This window comes from Zingiber officinale, chromosome 1A (assembly GCF_018446385.1).
Source record: "Zingiber officinale cultivar Zhangliang chromosome 1A, Zo_v1.1, whole genome shotgun sequence".
In the NCBI taxonomy this organism is placed as follows: Eukaryota; Viridiplantae; Streptophyta; class Magnoliopsida; order Zingiberales; family Zingiberaceae; genus Zingiber; species Zingiber officinale.
The window spans coordinates 174,640,728-174,660,200 of NC_055987.1; positions in this window are offsets into that span (position 1 = coordinate 174,640,728).

The following is a 19,473-nucleotide window of genomic DNA, read 5'->3' on the forward strand; positions in this document are numbered from 1 at the left end:
TACGAACAGCGACCGTAGATGACGACCTCCTGCGATCGCGATCAACAGCCCTACACGAGATCGTCTCGCGATGTGGTGTGGTGGATCATGGATGAATCTTCTTAAGGGTGCATTTAGTAAAGATAATCTTAATTATTTATCCAAAATTATTAATGAAAATTTTATTTGATTATCGATGATTCTTAAATAATATTTTATGTCTAACATGTTAACAAAAAGACATGCAATCTGAAATGAGAAAATTTTTTCTTGATTTCAAGGTTAATGAATTTTTTTTATCTAAAATATTTTTGGATAAAAGAAAATATATATAAAAAAAATATAAAGGAAAAATGAAAAATAATAAAATAATAAAAAATTATTTTTTAAAAAAATAAAATATGGAAAACATAAAAAATAAAAATGGAAAAAATTAAAAAAAACGAAAAATTTAAAAAAAATAAAAAATAGGAAAAACTTTAAAAACTTTTTAAAAAGTTAAAAAAATAAAAAAATAAATTTAAAAAATTAAAAAAATAGATAAAAAATGTCAAAAAATAAAAAATACATAAAAATAAAAAAATATGAAAAAGAATAAATTAAAAAACATAAAGTTTAAATAATAATAATAATAATATTATTATTATTATTATTAATTTTGTAATTAAGGGTAATATAATAAAATATTAAATTAGATTATTCATTAAAACATTTAAATAAATAATTTTTTATTATATTACATAAGTTGAATCAAATAATATTTAATTATATTTTACTCTTATTATTTTAATTATATGATTATTTAATAATTACATAATCAAAATTATATATGATAATTTAAATCACAGCCTAAGATTGTCCTCAATTCTAACTCAATGAGAAGAATTTTTTTATTACCTATTAAAAAAAAAATCAAATTCTCCTCAATAGTCAAAACCCCACCCCTCTCCTTTTTTTATTCGTTCGGGGGCCGAGTGTGACGATCGAGTCCGGTGACCGAGTGCATTGGCCCGGCAGGAGGTCGTCTCGCGTGGCCGAGTGCGACAACCCGCTGTATTTTCTATTTTTTTTAATTTTCCCTAGAACTTTTTGTTTCTACTTTAAGTTCTTTCCTTCTTCGTCCCATCTTCCGGAGCAAACAGGGACAAAAGCGGCGCCTAGGGCTCGTGCCCAATTCCTTGCGGGAAAGAAAATGTATTCCGACAGAGACAATAAAGAAGGATTCTCTGTTTTATGATTCCAAAGGAGCGAGAACCATTTAAATTCATAAAATTGATTCATCATAAAATAAAGTCGATAGTCTGTAATAGAAATAGAATCGTTGGGTCAAAGTCATGTACATTATTATTGCGTTTGCGTCTCTTCAATTTTCTCTGCTTCTTTCTTTTTCTCTAGTCATTTTCAATTGAGAAATAGTTGAAAAATAATGCCCGAAGAAATTATTTCCTGCCCACCTTTCCTTCTGTTCCCTCCGTGGAATTTTCTATTAGAATTAGTAATGAAGATCGACTAGAGATGAAGCTCTTTATCGAGACTATTCAACCAATGCAAGAAGAAGAAGATGGTTCAACTGGGAGGATAAATACTACAAGGAAAATGAGTTTTTCTTTATCCCGACTTATGGATTGAAATATCATACTATTATACACATATAAAAGTTTTAAAATAATTTTAGATCTTGGGCTTGCTTTAAGTCATCCATGCCATGGAGATGAAGAACACTAAACTAATGCATTAAAAGACATTGTCGAACATGTCAAATGATGTAATACCTATTAGAAGTAATGCTAATGAACTCTATCCATGATAATCGCGTCCCGCCTGCATGGAGTTCTATTCTTGCCCACTGAATACAAAACACTCGATGGTTTTATGACGTAGGAGGATCCGTAAATTATTATTATTATTTTTTATTTAAAGTATTTTTAGTATTTTCTATCTTTATATATATTTTTTTTATATTTTGAATTCGTCTAGAGATTTTAATATTGTGAACTTTTTTTCTTTTTGATAGAATTTCTTTCTTTCTTTATTTATAAGTTAGGAATTGGGTCTATATATTGGGATTTATTTTCTTTCTTTGACTTTAGATATAGAGTTTAAATAATCATATGTTTAACTGTATGAGAAATTAATCCTCAAATATTAAATAATTTTTTTTAAGAAAAATCTAGAGGGCATGTAGGATTGATGTAGTCAAGAGAAGGGGGATGAATATCGACCACTCGTTTCTTTTTGTGTTTCGTCATTTGTTCATCTTTCTATCAGAGTAGTACATAGTAGAAATATACAATAACAAAGCAAAAAGACTCGCGAATTGACTTTGTTTCCAACCCCCAGGGTCAGATGTTTAAGGCCTAATCAATGGAAGCATCCGTCCACTAGCTATCTCCTTTCCAAAATTTTTCGAAGCCGGAGAAATTCATCTTACAATTTGTACGCAAACACAAATAGAAATTAAATACAAGTGTGTAGTAATGTAAATATAAGCAAACCAAACAAGTCGTCGTTAGTTAGTCCAGAAGCTCCTGAGTGTCACACACTCCTCCTAGTGCTTCCCCGATCGCACAAGAAGAACCTTGTCGCTTTTCTTCGAGCATGGAGCGTATGAGTAGTAGTAGAAACATTATCTTGAACATAGAGTCATCTCCTTTTATAGAGTTAATCAGATCCTTATCTAAATCAATTTTTATTTGGATGAAGTCATATCTAGATGAAGCCATATCTCTATCCACATCATCTAACTTATCCTTATCCTCATCCAAATCATAAAGATGAATCAGATCTTTTGTACATCATCTTCTATGTCAACATTTCTAACAAATTAATAATCTGGACTGAACTTAGTCGGTCTACTAAACCGCTGGTTTGGTCTATTGAACTGGTTTGGGTTCAGTTCAACCCGAGTCCAGTCTGGTTTTTTGTTGAGTAAAAGAATACCCACATATCTCCACAAATGACATGATATTGTCCACTTTGGGCGTAGGCCCTCATGGCTTTGCTCTTGGGCTCTCCCCAAAAGACTTCATGCCAATAGAGATATCATGCATCCTTTTAACCCCATGACCTGCGAGCATCCGGTCACCCCGACCTACTTACCTCCCCGGGAGCATTTGGTCACCCTGACATGCTCTGTGAAATACTGAAAGTAGGCGAATATTAATAAGGGAATTTTCTGAAATTTTTGGATATTTTTCGGAAATTTTTCGGGACTCGTATGGACGAGTTAACGGGGATAAAATTTAGGTCCTAGGAAAGCCTGTTGGGGCTACCCTATTTAAACGAGGAAAAGTTTATTATCTTTTCCTTTATTTATATCTTTTCTTTTCCTTTTTATTTTTATTTATCTCGTTTTCTCACTCGCCGATTTCCCTCCTTCTCTTCCCTGTGCCCGACGCCTCCTCCTCGCGCTGATCTTGCCCTAACCGCCGTCTCCTCTTGGGGCGACGGTTCCTTGTCTCGCAATTTAAGCCGTGCCGAGGGTTCTAAGCATTTTCTTCTCCTTCTTCCCGAGCTCTGCCACTTCGCTGAGAGACGTCGTTGATCGCCATCCTCCCGGTCCTTCCTCCCTTTTCTTCTTGTTCTTCGATCGCCGGCCGCTGTCGCCTGTGCCCTAGCACCGCCGGGTGCCGCTCCTCAGCCCTAGCACAAGCCACCACCGGCCGGGCTGCGTACCTCTCCCTCCCGAGTCACTCCGGCCACAGGAGTAAGAGCCGGCCTCTCCATGCCGAGCTCTAAGTTTTCAGCGCCGACCACCGCCGGCCATATCTTCTCTTATTCCTTTACTGTGTCGTGCCCTAGTTTTGGGTTTGCATCTGCCGCCGCACTTTTGCACAATGCTGCCGTCACTTGACCTAGCCAGTCATCAGTAAGCTTGCTGCCATCGTCAACGAAGCCTTGGTCACCTACTCAAGGTGTTGTTCCACCGCCGGCTAAATTTGGTTTTTCTGATCAGTTGAGCGTCAACAGAAGCTTGGGATTTAGGTATGAAATGTTGGGCTTCAATTTGATTCATCTTGCAATCTTGAGATGTTGATGCAGTGTATTAGCATAACATGTGTTGTTTGGGCAGTAACTTTGTGATCCCCAGCAGCGGCTCTGATCTTGTTTCAGCAGCCAACATCTTTGATTTTGGATCAACAGTGATACATACGAATTGAGGTAAGGAGTAGGGATTTGATGCATGATGTAGAGGATTGTTAGATTGGTAAATACATTGAATTAGGTTGGAATTTGATTATTATGATGATGGATATGAAATAGGTTTATGGGTTGATATTGGAATTAAGGATGAACTTATTATTTAATTGGATTAGAATTTAGTTTGGCTAATTGTTGTATGATAGAATTAGTTAAACTAGACATTATGTTGGATACAGGACTTTGACGCGAGACAAGTATCTCGATGTCGGATTTGGACATTCCTATTGGAGGCGGGTACTTTTGACTTATGTCATTTGATATACATAGTAGTGAATTTAACAAGTTGCATTAATTATGTCCTTTATTTGTTTCGGTTAGTCACTACCTAATATCTGATACATGATTGATTGATTGCTTGATTTGCATCCCATGTATACTTTATTTGTTTATACATGCTTATAGGGGGTAGTGATATACCATGCTTCACCATGTTCAGGACCTAGGTTTTTATACCTTCTGTGTACCTTTGATTCGATATGATTCGTTGACCTAGGGTGCACTTTTCTATATATATGGATTAGGTCAGGATGTTTTTTTATGGTTATTGCCATGCACCATTTGCATGATTGCATGTTGTGCGATAGTCCGCTCCATTATTGTTGAGCACATCGCCAGTTACATGGATCTGCACACACCACCACTCATGGGTTAGTGGTCGATTCAGGCAGAGTGTGTTGCAGCAGGGACTCTGTTAGGCACCGTTGGTCCGCTCATGGGTAGTGTGACACAACGTGTTATCCGGCAGGGATTCCTCCCCGTCATCGTGTACCTGGAGTTGAGAGCATTGCGCTCCCCCATTTATGATTTGGGGTAGGAGGATAGGTGTACTCCGACAGTATCCCGTCCACTCGGTCACTCATCAGGAGTAGTGACGACAGAGTGCACGGTTGTCACAGCCCTACCCACTCGGCCTCACTATTGTGTGAGATGATCGACTGGCGTCAGGGGTGACCAGGACGCATCATTGGCATCATATGCATGATGCATTTATTGCTTGTGTTTGTGTTTGCTACATTTATATGCTGCATATTGTTTGGATACCTATGTTTGACATGCATACAGGATTTCCCTATCCCTCGGACTATTTGACCTTATACTCAGGTCCTGGTTAGTACAGTTTCTCTCCTGTTTACTTCAGATGCATTTTTATCTTTCTTATCAGGAGACTGTACGCATGATTAGTGCTAGGTGTTATTTCCCTACTTTGTATATCAGTTGTACCTGCTGAGTGTTGGACTCACCCCGCCTCCATTGTTGTTATATTTCAGGATGATGCTGTCAGGAAAGAGTTCCAGTTGCTAGTCCCCTGCAGACCACCAACTGTAGTTGTCTTTTGGTTTTGTTTTGTTTCTTATTTGACTATGTTTGGACTTAGTCTTGTGTTGGTTTTACTTATGGATTTTGTATGGATTCTTATCGTTGATGGTTTTAGTATGATTTGGTTTTATTCTACTACATGCCTGCCTGGACGACAGAAGAGCTGAGTTCGTCGGATTTGAGCATTACGAGTATAGTGGAGTAGGGTGGATTTGAGTCAGAGTACTATTGTTTTTGTTTACTATTATTAATTGCATGGTTGTGACAGCCAGAGGCTGATTAAATTATATTAACTGCGTGGTGTTTGCTTTTATTTATTGTTATGATTCCAGCCGCCTGTGGCTGAGGTATATGTGTTATGTAGAAGTTTCAGATTGTCCGTCGTACAGGAGAGATGCTGTCGAAATTTCTTCGGACAGGGACTCCTTCGGGGCGTGACATGCTCCAGACCTCCCTACAAGTATCCAGTCATCCTGACCTTCTCCGGGCCTTCCCGTGAGTATCTGATCACCTTGACCTGCTTCAGGGTCTTTCCCACAAGCATCCGGTCATCCTGACCTACTCCAGGTCTCCCTGGGAGCATCCGGTCAACTTGACTTACCTCGGGTCTACCCTTAACTTCGCTCAAGGTCACCTCACATTGCATCTGGTCTGGACCATGACTCTGATATCATTTGTTGTGTAAAAGGATGTTCACATATCTCCACAATGACATAATATTGTCCACTTTGGGCGTATGCCCTCATGGCTTTGCTCTTGGGCTCTCCCCAAAAGGTCTCATGCCAATGGGGATATCATGCATCCTTTTAATCTCATGCTCTTTACCAAATCTTTCCAATGTGAGACTTTGATTGAACCCCAGCACGGTTTACCCATTTGCATTTGTCTGTTCTCTGTTTTCCTTCTAGCTCCAGGTTCCTACAAAAAAAGTATACAACAAACAAGCAACCTAAGCCTTAATCTTGTAAGTTAACCTAACTTACTATACTTACATTTTGCTTGAAAGCCCCTCCTCCAAGTCTATTACCTAAGGTGACCCTTTAGGATCAAATCACACTCTTATAAGTTTACCTGACCTACTAGGCTTATCTTTGCTTGAAGGTCCTTCCTCCAAGTCTACCACCTAAGGGGGCAATCCCTCAGGAGCAAGCCACTCCTGTAAATCTACTCTACCTATTAGGCTTCATGTTTAGGCTACATCTAAGATTTTACCACCTAAGGCTTACTTCTTAAGATCTCTACTGTCTAGCTTCACTCACTAGGACTTCCACCGTCTGGTTTCACTCATCAGGACTTTTACTACCTAGCTTCACTCACTAGAGCTTTTACCTTCTAGTTTCACTCACTAAGACTTTCATCTCCTATCTTAACTCACCAGGGTTTAGCTTCACGCACTAAGACTTTCACTTCCTAGCTTCACTCACAAGGGTCTAACTTCACTCACTAGGAGTTTTTTCTTACCTAACCTTTAGTTAGAACTTCCTCTACTACTCAGCTGGTCTTGACTAGACTTTTCCTTACTAATTATCTAGTCAACTTTAGCTTGACTAGACTTCACTCACTTTCAAACATCAAGTCATATTTGAATCAATCCTTGGTCAATTTGACCATACCCTATTATATTGTCAAACATTGAAACTAGAGGCTGATTGTTATTATCTAATACTCCCTGCACCAACAATCTCCCCCTTTTTGATATTTAACAATAATCTTAAGTTAGGTTTAGGTCTTAGGGTTTTGTGCCAATTATATTAGCTTATCTAACTTAAAGTTCATTCTCCCCCTTTGACACATATCAAAAATAACTTTCCTAAGGGTTCCTTAGATTGTGCACCAACAATAAGTTTTGAAAATGTTTTCACAAATATTTCCAAAACATGCTAAGTATTTTCAAAAAACTTTAAAAATTTTCAAACTTTTTCAAAGCTAATTTTCAAAATAATTTTCAAGATTTTTGAAAGGAGTTTTCACAGACTTACAAAACAAAAATTTTGAAATAATTTTGAAAAATATATTTGATCTTTTAATCAAAACTCCCCCTCTACCTAATATATCATTAGGAATCCTTATTAACTATAAGGAAAACTATCTATGTGTTTTAGGGGTTGATCTAAATCAAAAGAACAGTTAAAGTATATTTTTCAAAATAGTTGTCAAAGCATGAATTTTCAAAGTAAGTTTTCAAAAATATTTGTCAAGATTTTACAAGGATTTTTCAACAATTTCAAAAAAAAAATTATAAACAATTTTCAAAGCCTTTTCAAGAGTTTTCAAATATTTTCATGAATTTTCAAAACAATTTTTTTTAAAAAAATATTTTTCAAAACATTTACAATATTTTTCAAAGGCTAAAGATTTTTTTAAAAAAATTCTTCATTTCAAAATCATTTTCAACTGTTTTCAAAATGTTTCAACACTACCTCCCCTTAACATGATACACCCTGATTATCCTTATTTACCACAAGAAAATCTACCTAAATGTCTAAGGATCTAGATGTTGATGTATGAATTCTAACTCTAAGTGTTGGTTAATAATCAATATTTTCAAAGTATATAATTTTTGAAAAATTTGTATGTATTGTTAGAGTGTATACTAAAAACCTAACTTTTTGTAAACATTTATTTTTGAAATAAAGAATCACATTGGTCAAATGTCTACATTTATATGCTAAGTGTAGTTATTCAATTAATTTATATTATAGATAATATGGTGTGTGGTGTTACACACAGAAGATCATGTTATCAATTCCTTATAAATTATAAATAGTAGCTCACGACTAAGATGGAAAGGAGCAAACCATTAGAATAGTCGTAGTGTAATTTGGTATTAGTTTATCTTAACTATAAAATTACACTAGTACACTTTGAGTGTATTGAGCAGGACCATTTAAGGTAAGTTCTTTTTATACTGACTGCATAAAAGAACAAGACCTTTGTTATTATGGAAGTGTGTGCTCTTAATACTCATATAATAACAAGCACATATATCTAGTATTTATTTCTTTGACTTATCAAAGGATGCGATTTAGTTCGATAAATCAATATGTCCGATAAGTTGGGAAATGATATTAGTTATAGTGTGTGTTGTTGATTATAGAAGGAAACTGTGTCCTAGTAATCTAGGTTGATGATGTCCCCAAGAGGAGCTTATAAGGATTGTCATGTAAATCCTGCAGGTGGACTTAGTCCGACATGATGATAAGGTTGAGTGATACTACTCTTGGAGCTAGATATTAATTAAGTGAGTTGTCAGTAACTCATTTAATTAGTGGGTATTCTCTATCTTAAACACACGGAGACTAACACACTCATGATAAGAAGGAGCCCAAAATGTAATTTGGGATTGATGCGGTAGTTCAATAATAATTTTTTAGTAGTATGAATTATTATTGATGAAATTAAGTTGAGTGTTCGGGGCGAACATGGGACGCTTAATTTCATCGGGAGACCAAAACCAATTCCTCCTCTCGGTCCCTATCATAGCCTCTTATTTATAAAGTATTATACCCACCCATACCCATCTTCTTACCCACCTTAAGGTGGCCGACCAAGCCTACCTTGGAGTCCAAGTTAGGGTCGACCAAACCAAGGTGAGTTGGTTTCATTAGGCGGTCGACCCTAGGTTGAACCCAAGCTCGGTGTGGCCGGCCACAATAAATTAAAAGGTTTTTATTTTTTAAAATCTTTCTTATGTGGAAGCCATGATTTTAAAAGAGAGTTTAAAATTTAAATCTTTCCTTTTATAGTTTTCTACAAAAGATTAAGTAAAAGGTTTGATATCTTTCCTTATTTGTAGTTAAAAGGAAGATTTTAGTTTTTGATAAAACTTTCCTTTTTTTTGTAACCATCCTCATGATTTAAAAGAGAGTTTTAAAATTAAATCTTTCTTTTTATAGTTTCTATAAAAGATTAAGAAAAGATTTGATATCTTTCCTTATTTGTAGATTGAAAGGAAGATTTTAATTTTAGAGAAAACTTTTCTTTTTGTAAATCATCCACATGTTTTAATAGAGAGATTTTAATTTATAAAAGTTTCCTTTTATGACCAACTATGAAGGGAATTTTCAAAAGAGAAATTTTTATTTAAAAATTTCTAGAAACAAATTAGAAAGTTTTAATTTTGTGTTTAAAACTTTCCTTGTTTGGAGGGATTAAGGTGGCCGGCTATATATAGTTTGAAAGGAAAATTTTATTAAACTTTCCTTTCATTGGCAAAGAGAATAAGGAAGTTTTAATAAAACTTTCCTTATTTGTCAAGACCAAGGAATATAAAAGAGATGGTAGAGGTGTCTCACCTCATAACAATATCTCTTATATTATTTCTCTCTTCCTTGGTTGGTGGCCGACCCCTCTCTTTCTCTCCCTCTCCTATTCTTCTTCCTTGGTCGACGACATCTTCATCTCAAGGAGCTTAGTTGGTGGCCAGATCTTGCTAAAGGAAGAAGGAGAGATAGGAGGTCTTGTTTCTTAGCATCCCTTGGAGCTTGGTGGTGGTCGAACCTCATCTTCTCTTGGAGTTCTTGTGGTGGCCGAAACTTGCTTGGAGAATAAGGAAGCTTGGGTGGTTCTTATCTTGGTAGATCGTCGCCCACACGACGTCCAAGATAAGAAGAGGAATACGATAGAAGATCAAGAGGTTGTTGCTTACAAAGAAAGGTATAACTAGTAATTCTATTCCGCATCATACTAGTTTTCTTTGTATAGATTTTGAAATACCAAACACAAGAGGCATATGATTCTAGGTTTCGAATTTGTGATTCAAGTTTGTGTTCTTTTGTTTTTTTTTTCGATCTTGTGATTTGATTGTTCCTTTTGGTTAAACCTAGGGTTACTATAAGGAAATTAAATATTAAATTTCGTTGAAAGGCTTTGTCTAGGAAGTGGTGGATGCTCCCATACCCAAGAAGGCCTAGTATCTCGCCATATTTAACCTGGAAGCCGATCTCTGAAATTAATATTTAATTGAATTTGTAACATGGGTGGATTTGGATCAATAATGTTAAATATCGTTTGCGATCCAAGTCTAAATCTCTAAGAACAAATAAGTTAAATTTGGAATCAATAATGTTAAGTTCCATTTGTGATTCCTAATTTAATTTCTAAAGAACACAATAGGTTGTTAGGAATGGTTCAGGACTTGTACAAAATTTTTGTACAAGGGAACCGGTACGATATTCCGAGTATCAACCAACAATTGGTATCAGAGATAGGGTCTGCCTCTGTGTGTTTGGTTTTCAGTTTAATTATGCACATGTCATACATAATTTAGACAGAATAATAGTAGAATATGCTAACTCTGTGGTTACAGGCTCCAACTATTATGGCTTATAGATATTGTGTGTGATTTGACCCTTGGACATGTCAAGGGTATTTTTGTGTGTACATGATTGTATGTATTAAATACAACAGGAGCTATATTAGTTTTAGGATTTTATATTTTTGTTTCAATCTAGATTACATGTATATTCCTTTGTGGAATATAGGATCAATATATGTAAAATTTTATTTTTGTCGCGGATCTATCCTTGCAAGGTATGGTACTTTTTGAGGACCAGAGACGCAGCGAAAAAAGAAGCAAGACAGATGCGACGATTAAACCCGATTGTGGTGGCTAAAGATGACAGCAGCTAGGGTTAGCAACACACGGAGGGCAGTGATGGAAAAAGTCATAATAGTTGAAAAATTAATTTCCATATTTATTGTTTTTATTTACTGTGATGTGTGTGTGCATGTGATGTGTGCTTGCATAGTTAAAATTCCTCACCTTAAATAAGTAAGTGGGAGAGGGATTAGTAAATAAATTCCACTGTCTCTATTATTTGTTTGTAAGTGATGCAACAAACTTGCGTGTTAGCTCTGAGTGCCTTCCTCCACAACAGATGAGTTTATTTGTGGATCACTAGATCAAACTTTCTTTATGAATGATTACTGGTCTGTAGGTGATGCATTCAAATTTGCGTGTTGGCTCTAAGTGCGTCTTCCTCCACAACGGATGAGTTTGTTTTGCGGATCACTATATCAAACTTCCTTTATAATTACTGGTTTGTAGGTGATGCATTTAAACTTGTGTGTTGGCTCTGAGTGCCTTCCTCCATAACGGATGAGTTTAATTGCGGATCACTAGATCAAACTTCCTTTATGAGTAATTATAGGAAATTATTTAGGTTTGTGTGATCTTCTCTAGGTGAAGGAGCACAATCATATAAGTAATCAAGTAATGGTATACACTTAGACACATCTAATAGTATCATCTCCAACGGAGTTACTGCTATTATTTGTGTGACCAAAGAAATACCAACTATTAATTTTATTTGTCATAAAGTTAGGATGACAAGATAATAAAATTAATGGGTAAGACTCTCCTTTTACAAATGTTAAATTTGTATACGTCCACACTAATGTGGCATACAAAATTCACGGTATTTTGAGGTATTGATAAATTTAAATAATATTGTTTGAGGAATCAATATTATTCTAAATTTAGAGTCTTGACCAAAAGTTTATTTTGTGATTCTTAGGATGACTTTCAACCCACTGGCTATTATACTGAAAGAGAACAAATTTACTAGTCCCAACTACATAGATTGGAAAAGAAACCTGGACATTGTCCTAATTGTTGAAGGCTATTAGTTTGTACTGTTAGAGGTTTCTCTAATGTGCCTAATAACGATTCTAGTGAAGAGGAGATTGAGTATCATAGGAAATGTGCCAAGGCAGATGAGATGACGTGGAGTTACATTTGACTTTTATATTAAATGTGTTGCAACATCAGCATCAGACCATGCCTATTGACCAAGACATGATGTACAATCTCAAGGAACTCTTCGGACACTAGAATCGGGCTAACAGGCAAGACTGTATGATCTCTAGGTACTGAACTAAAAGCATGAATGAAGAAGTCGAAAAACAAGTGTTTCATTTGCAAGCAGTCTGAACATTTGTAGGCAGATTGTTCTCGTAGGAAGAGAACAATATAGGTATATCTTATTCTCTAGTAGTTGGAATATGATTAGTGGTGTTATCTACCGGTACCTGACGTGTAGATATGATAACCACTGATCACGTCTATAAATCATTGCAGGGGTTCCAAGAAACCCGACAACTACACGAAGGAGAAATCACTGTTTACATGGGCAATGCTACAGAAGTAGCAACTGTTGTAGTGGGAGATGTTTATAGGAATAAAATATTGATTTTAAGAAATTATCTTTACGTACCAAGTTTTAGAAAGAACTTGATTTCAGTTTATAAAAAATACAAGGATGGATATTTTGTCTATATATGATAACAAAGGTATTATCAAGATAAATAGGGAAATTATCTGTTCTGGTACATTGATTGGTAATTTATAATCCAATAACTCCCTCGATGCAATAAATGGAAATTAAATAACACATCTTCTAATTCTAATAAGAGAAAGGAACCTTCGGAAATGAACCAAACATATCTTTGGCATCTAAGGCTTGGTCATATTAACTTAAGTAGGATTCAAAGGCTAATAGCCGATGGACTCTTGAGTTCATTAGTGTTGGAAAACTTTCCAACTTGCGAATCTTGCTTGAAAGGTAAAATGACCAAGAGACCTTTTAAGGCCAAGGGGTATAGAGCCAAAGATGCGTTAGAATTGGTTCTTCTGATTTATGTGGTCCTATGTCTATCCAGACAAGAGGTGATTTTGAATATTTTGTCTATTCGAGATATAGGTACATTTACTTGATGCGCCACAAGTCTAAGTGTTTTGATAAGTTCAAAGAGTACAAGACTGATGTGGAGAAACGTCAAGGTAAAAGTATCAAGACTCTACGGTGAGATCGTAGTGGCAAGTACCTCTTAGGAGAGTTTAGGAGTCACTTATTAGAAGTTGGTATTCAATCCCAACTGACTGCACTTGATACACCCCAACAGAATGGTGTGGCAGAACGAAGGTATAGGACTCTTATGGAAATAGTTAGATAAATGATGAGTTATTCAGAATTACCAAATTCGTTTTGGGGATATGCTCTGGAAACAACAAGTGTACATTCTGAATATGGTACCTTCTAAGTCAGTACCCTCTACTCCCATAGAATTATGGAATGTGCGTAAGCCTAGTCATAGTGGGAGGGTTGTAAGGCAACTTGAGAGATTCATATTTTTGGAAGAGTCATCGGACTTGGTCCCAGGTGAACATGATATGCACTTAGAATCTTCTTTCTCCCCTATTTCCCTTTCTTATGTTTTTTTGTCCTAAAAAAAAAAATCTCTTTTCTAACTTCCTCTTTTCCACCGTATAATAATTTTATTTTCTTCTTTCAAAAGGTCCGTTAATAGCGAGGTTCAGTTCCTTCTCTTTTCTCTTCTTGTTTTTTCTCATAGTAAGAGCAATATTATTATCTTTTTTAAGTTTAAAGACATCAAATTTCATCCTTCTCTTCCTCCTCTCTTTTGTTTGTTTGTTTTTTTTAAGCAGCAACCACATTATAGCGGTCTTTCCTTCATGAGTATTGTTTTAGCCATCATCTGATAGGCCAAATAGCAAGTTTTTTTTTTCCAAGTTTTGTTCAATAGCAGATTTTCTATATCTGCTCCAGCATATGCAACTACTAAAATGCAGCCTTCTCTCTCTGCTACTCTTATTCCGATGACAAGTCAGATTTCAGCCTTCAAACAACAACACCTTGGCTCTTTCTAGTTGTTGTCTTCTTTCATCAAAGGCAAAGTTTTACAAATCGTCATTTCGTTGATCGCACTAGTAGATTTTGCTCTAAAAGAATACCCATCGACCGCTTTCTATAATGGTTGCCGCTGACGACATCACTCGCCTACTATCTCTCACAAATACTCCTGATTCATCTTCTAAACAACGCACGGTTGCGTGTTCTTCGATTGAGACTGAATATCGTGTCATTGCCTCTGCGACATCTGAGATCCAATGGATTAGGTCACTTATGATAAATCTGCTTCTTTCGATTACCACGTCTGCTGTGCTTTTCACTGATAATTTGGGCCTCCGAACTGCGAGTTACTCATATTTCTGCTGAGGATCAGTTGGCTAATGCACTTACCAAGTCGCTTTCTCGACCTCGACTGTTTGCTATTTGTAATAAGATTGGTGTCATTTCTGGAATACTATTTTGAGGGTGTGTATTAGGAAATAATTACTATAAGTAAATAGTTATTTATTTACTAGTTATTAGGAAATAATTATTATTAGAAAATAGTTATTTGTTTTCTAATTATTAGATAATAATTATTATTAGGAAATACTTATTGTTTTCATAATTTATGTTTTTTTTTTTTTTTCTATTTTCACTTGTAATTTGATTTATATGAGTTGTGATATGCTGCGCGACGATGCAGTGCGCGACTGTGCGCGTCGCACAGCATATCAACATTCTTTTTTTTATTTAATTATTATTTTTTAAGATTTTAAATTTAAAAAATTCAACATTTCCTTATATAAAATATTAATACATAAATATATCCCCTAAACACATTACAATACTCCGTAAATACTTAAATTTATTTCATTTTTAATTTTTCTTTTAACTAAACATTATAACCCAATTGGGAAACTTGAGCCCTAGAGGAAAAATCTTAAAAAGAAAATTAGCTTAAAAATTATAACCCAATCGGGAAACTTGAATACTAGAAATAAAATCTTTAAAAAATATTTTAATTATTTTTTTAATTCAAAATTTTAAAAAATTAAAAAAACAAAGAAATTTTGAATTAAAAAAAAAACAATATTTCTTTATATAAATCCCTAATACATTAAGATATCTCCTTAATATATTACAATACTTTGTAAATACTTAAATTTATTTCATTTTTAATTTTTCTTTTAACTAAATACTATAATCCAATTAGAAAGCTTGAACTCTAGAGGTAAAATCTTAAAAAAAAATTAACTGAAAAATTATAACTCAATTAGGAAGCCTGAACCCTACAAATAAAATCTTAAAAATATATATTTTAATTATTTTTTAATTCAAAATTTAAAAAATAAAAAAACAAAAGAAATATGATATACTGCACGACGTGCATAATCGCGCACTGTAGCGTCGCGAAGTATATGCTATCATTAATAATATGTGTGAATTCTATCGTCAATATGAACAATTAATAAAAAAACTAGCATGAATGACATGAGATTTAAGAAAAATTAATTAAGCATATGCATGTTCGTAATTATGCATGAGCCAATACGTCAGATAAATTTTTAATTGATTTCTATTAATGTATTAAATTCTTGATTTGATACATTTCGTGTGAACCCAAACATTTTGATTTTTATTAATTTTATTAATTAGTTTCATAATTATAATAATTTAATTTCAGATATTTGGAATTTAGATTTGACTTATTAAAATTTGTAAATTTATTTTCTTGAATTAAGGTAATTAATTTTAAATTTTTTTGTTTAAATTTAAAGTGTTTGTAGTTAATTTATTAATTCATTGTTTCATAATTAAACGGTATATAATTTTGTATTTTGGATTAAGTTTAGATTTAACTTGTTATAATTTGTAGATTTATTTTCTTGATTCTTGTTACTTAATTTTAGATTTTTAGAATTATTCATTGTTTCGTAGTAAAAGGGCATTTTATTATAACTAATTTTAAGATTTAGTTTTGAGTTTTTATTATCTAAATCTAAATTAATATTATTAAAAAAAATTAAATGATCTTCTGTATTTTTTAAATTAATTTTTGATTTTTTCAGATTTATTTTTGAATTTGCCAGATTTGGATTCTTGAAATTAGATTTTATCTTATTTGGAATTTTATCTTTTGACTTTATAAAATTTATATAACTACTGTTTGAGTTTTTAAAATTGTTATTAAGATCAAAATTTATTTTGTTAAAATTTGAAATTTTATCGTCTAATTTTTATTTTTAGTATTTAAATTTTTATGATTAGAATTTATCAATTTATTTTTAAGGTTATCTTGATTAATTAATTTATTATCTTCTTTCGAGCTATTTAAATTAATTAAGGTAGAATTATTCAAATTAGAATTATCTTCATCATTTAAATTATTAATTGAATTAAATTTATCCAAATTAGATTTATCTTTGTCAAATAAAAAAACATCTTATAATTAATCTTATTTAGATTTACATTAACTTTATCATTTTATTAATTAATTATTTTTAAATTTTAAAGATTTATATTAGAATTTACGTTAATATTTAAATTAATCATATTATTATTTATTTCTAAAATTTTAAGATGTCTATTTAAATTTTTATTAATTAGGATATTATTTAAATTTGGATTTATTAAATTAACCGTATTTGAATTTTTAAAATTATTTACTTTTTTAGAATTAATTAAATTTGAATTTTTATTAATATTTGAATTAATTAACTTTGAATTTTTATTAAGTTTCATTAATTTTGAATTATTATTTATTAAATGTAAATTATTAAATATTTTTATAGAATTTTTAGAAATATTATAATGCACATTATCTAATTTATTGTAAGAAAATACTAACTTATCATGAATAGGGGTATTTTTATAGTTACACTTAACATGAATCACAATCGCTTTTTCTCTCTCTTTTTTTGGGGGGGGGGGGGGGGGCATCAATTCTTATAATATCTAGATCTCTGACACTTGAAATACGTGATATGCACTTTACTTCTCCGAGCTCTTGGCATTGGTTTCTCCTTTGCCACCGGTGATGTCATTCAAATCTTACAAGCAGGGCACTTATTTTTATAATGTTCCCTCTCTCTACACTTGAAGTATGTAATATGTAATTTAAAATTTGACATTAAATAAAATTACCTTTTTACCCTTCTTCCCCTCAATCTGTGGTCCACTTGCTCCGTCGATAGTTAGTCTAATTAAAGTCTCCTACTCTGATACCAATTGTAGGATCAATGCTATCGAAAAAGGGGGTGAATATCGATCACTCGTTTCTTTTTATGTTTCATCGTTTGTTCGTCTTTCTATCAAAGTTAGTGCAAAGCGGAAATATAAAATAACAAAGCAAAAAAACTTGCAGATTTACTTAGTTCTCAACCCCACATGTTAGTACGTCCAAGGCCTAATCACTGGAAGTTCACTAGTAGCCTTCTTTCTGAAATTTTTCAGAGACAGAAAAATTCGTCTTACAGTTTATACACAATCACAAATGGAAATTAAATATAAGTGTATAGTAATGTAAATACAAGCAAACCAAAAGGTTGTCGTCGATCGGTCCGGAAGCTCCTGAGTGTCGATCAGTCCGGAAGCTTCTGAGTGCCACACACTTCTCCTAGCGCTTCCCTAGTCTCACAAGCAGAGCCTTGTCGTTTTTCTTCAAGCACGGAGAGTATGAGTAGTAGTAGAAAAGTTATCTTGAACGTAGAGCTTTCGTCTCCTTTTATAGAGTTAGATCATATCCTTATCTTGATCAACTTTTATTCGGATGAAGTCATATCTAAATGAAGTCATATCTTAATCCACATCATTTGGCTTATCCTTATCCTCATTCAAATTGTAAAGATGAACCAGATCTTTTGTCACATCATCTTCTATGTCAATATTTCTAACAACTTAGCAATCTAGATCGAATTTAGTCAATTTACCGAACCGTTGGTTCGGTCTACTGAACTGGTTTCGATCTGCTTCAACTTGAGTCAAGTCTAGTTCACTCATTTGCGTTTGTCTACTCAATGTTTTACTTCCAGTTCCAAGTTCTTGCAAAACAACAATACAACAACAAACAAGCAACTTAAGTCTTAACCCTGTAAGTCTACCTAACCTACTAGACTTACTTTTTGCTTGAAAATCCCTTCTCTAAGTCTAACACCTAAGGGTCAATCCCTTAGGATCAAACCACGCCCCTATAAGTCTACCTAACCTACTAATCTTACCTTTTGCTTGAAGGTCCCTCCTCTAAGTCTACCACCTAAGGGTCAATCTTTTAGGATCAAGTCACACTCTTATAATTCTACTCGGTCTGCTAGGTTCATGCTTGAACTGCATCCAAAACTTTACCACTTAAAGCTTATTCTTTAGGATCTTCACTATCTAACTTCACTCACTAGGACTTCCACCAACTACCTTCACTCACTAGGACTTTTACCACTTAGCTTCGCTCACTAGGGCCTAGCTTCACTCACTAGGACTTTCACCTTCTAGCTTCACTCATTAGGACTTTCACCTCCTGGCTTCACTTACTAGAGCTTAGCTTCACCCACTAGGACTTTCACTTCCTGTTTCACTCACCGGGGTCTAACTTTACTCACTAGGACTTTTTCTTGCCTAACCTTCAGTTATGACTTCCTCTACTACTCGGCTGATCCTGGCTAGGCTTCTCCTTACTAGTCATCTAGTCAACTTTGACCTGACTAGACTTCACTCACATCCAAACATCAAGTCTTGTTTGGTGCAACTCTTGGTAAATTTGACCATACCTTGTTATATTATCAAATATCGAAACATTAGAAGTTGATTGCTATTATTTGGTGCTTTCTACACCAACACAATGGTTATCTCTCCTTGCCTTCTCCTCCAACTCCTCTTCTTTTAGCCCGTAGGATAATTGCTATCCTTTCCGATGTTAGTTGGTGTCAGAACTGGAAGATTATAATTTGAAGAGTTGAGCGTTAGATCTAATGGAAGATTGTCATGGTGGTGCTCATGGTCATGCTAGGCAAGTTTCGACTGAGGAAGTCTTGCACCGTGGTCATAGCACCCAAGATGCGATTAAAGATTTATAGAGGTAAGTTGTAGATTTAACCTAGAGGCAAGTTGCTAATTTAACCCGATGTGATTTAAAGAAGCAAGTCATAGATTTATCCCAGCGCCTAGCGAAAATGATACAAATTCGTGAAGATCGTGAGGCACATGGTTGAGAGGATCTACATGAAGACCTCAGACTTCGAGATAATCTACCCAAATTTTATGGTACGTCATAAACAGATAATTTTATTGATTAGATCGACAAAGTGGAGTAGATCTTCAACTATAAGCAAGTTCTGGATTGTATGAA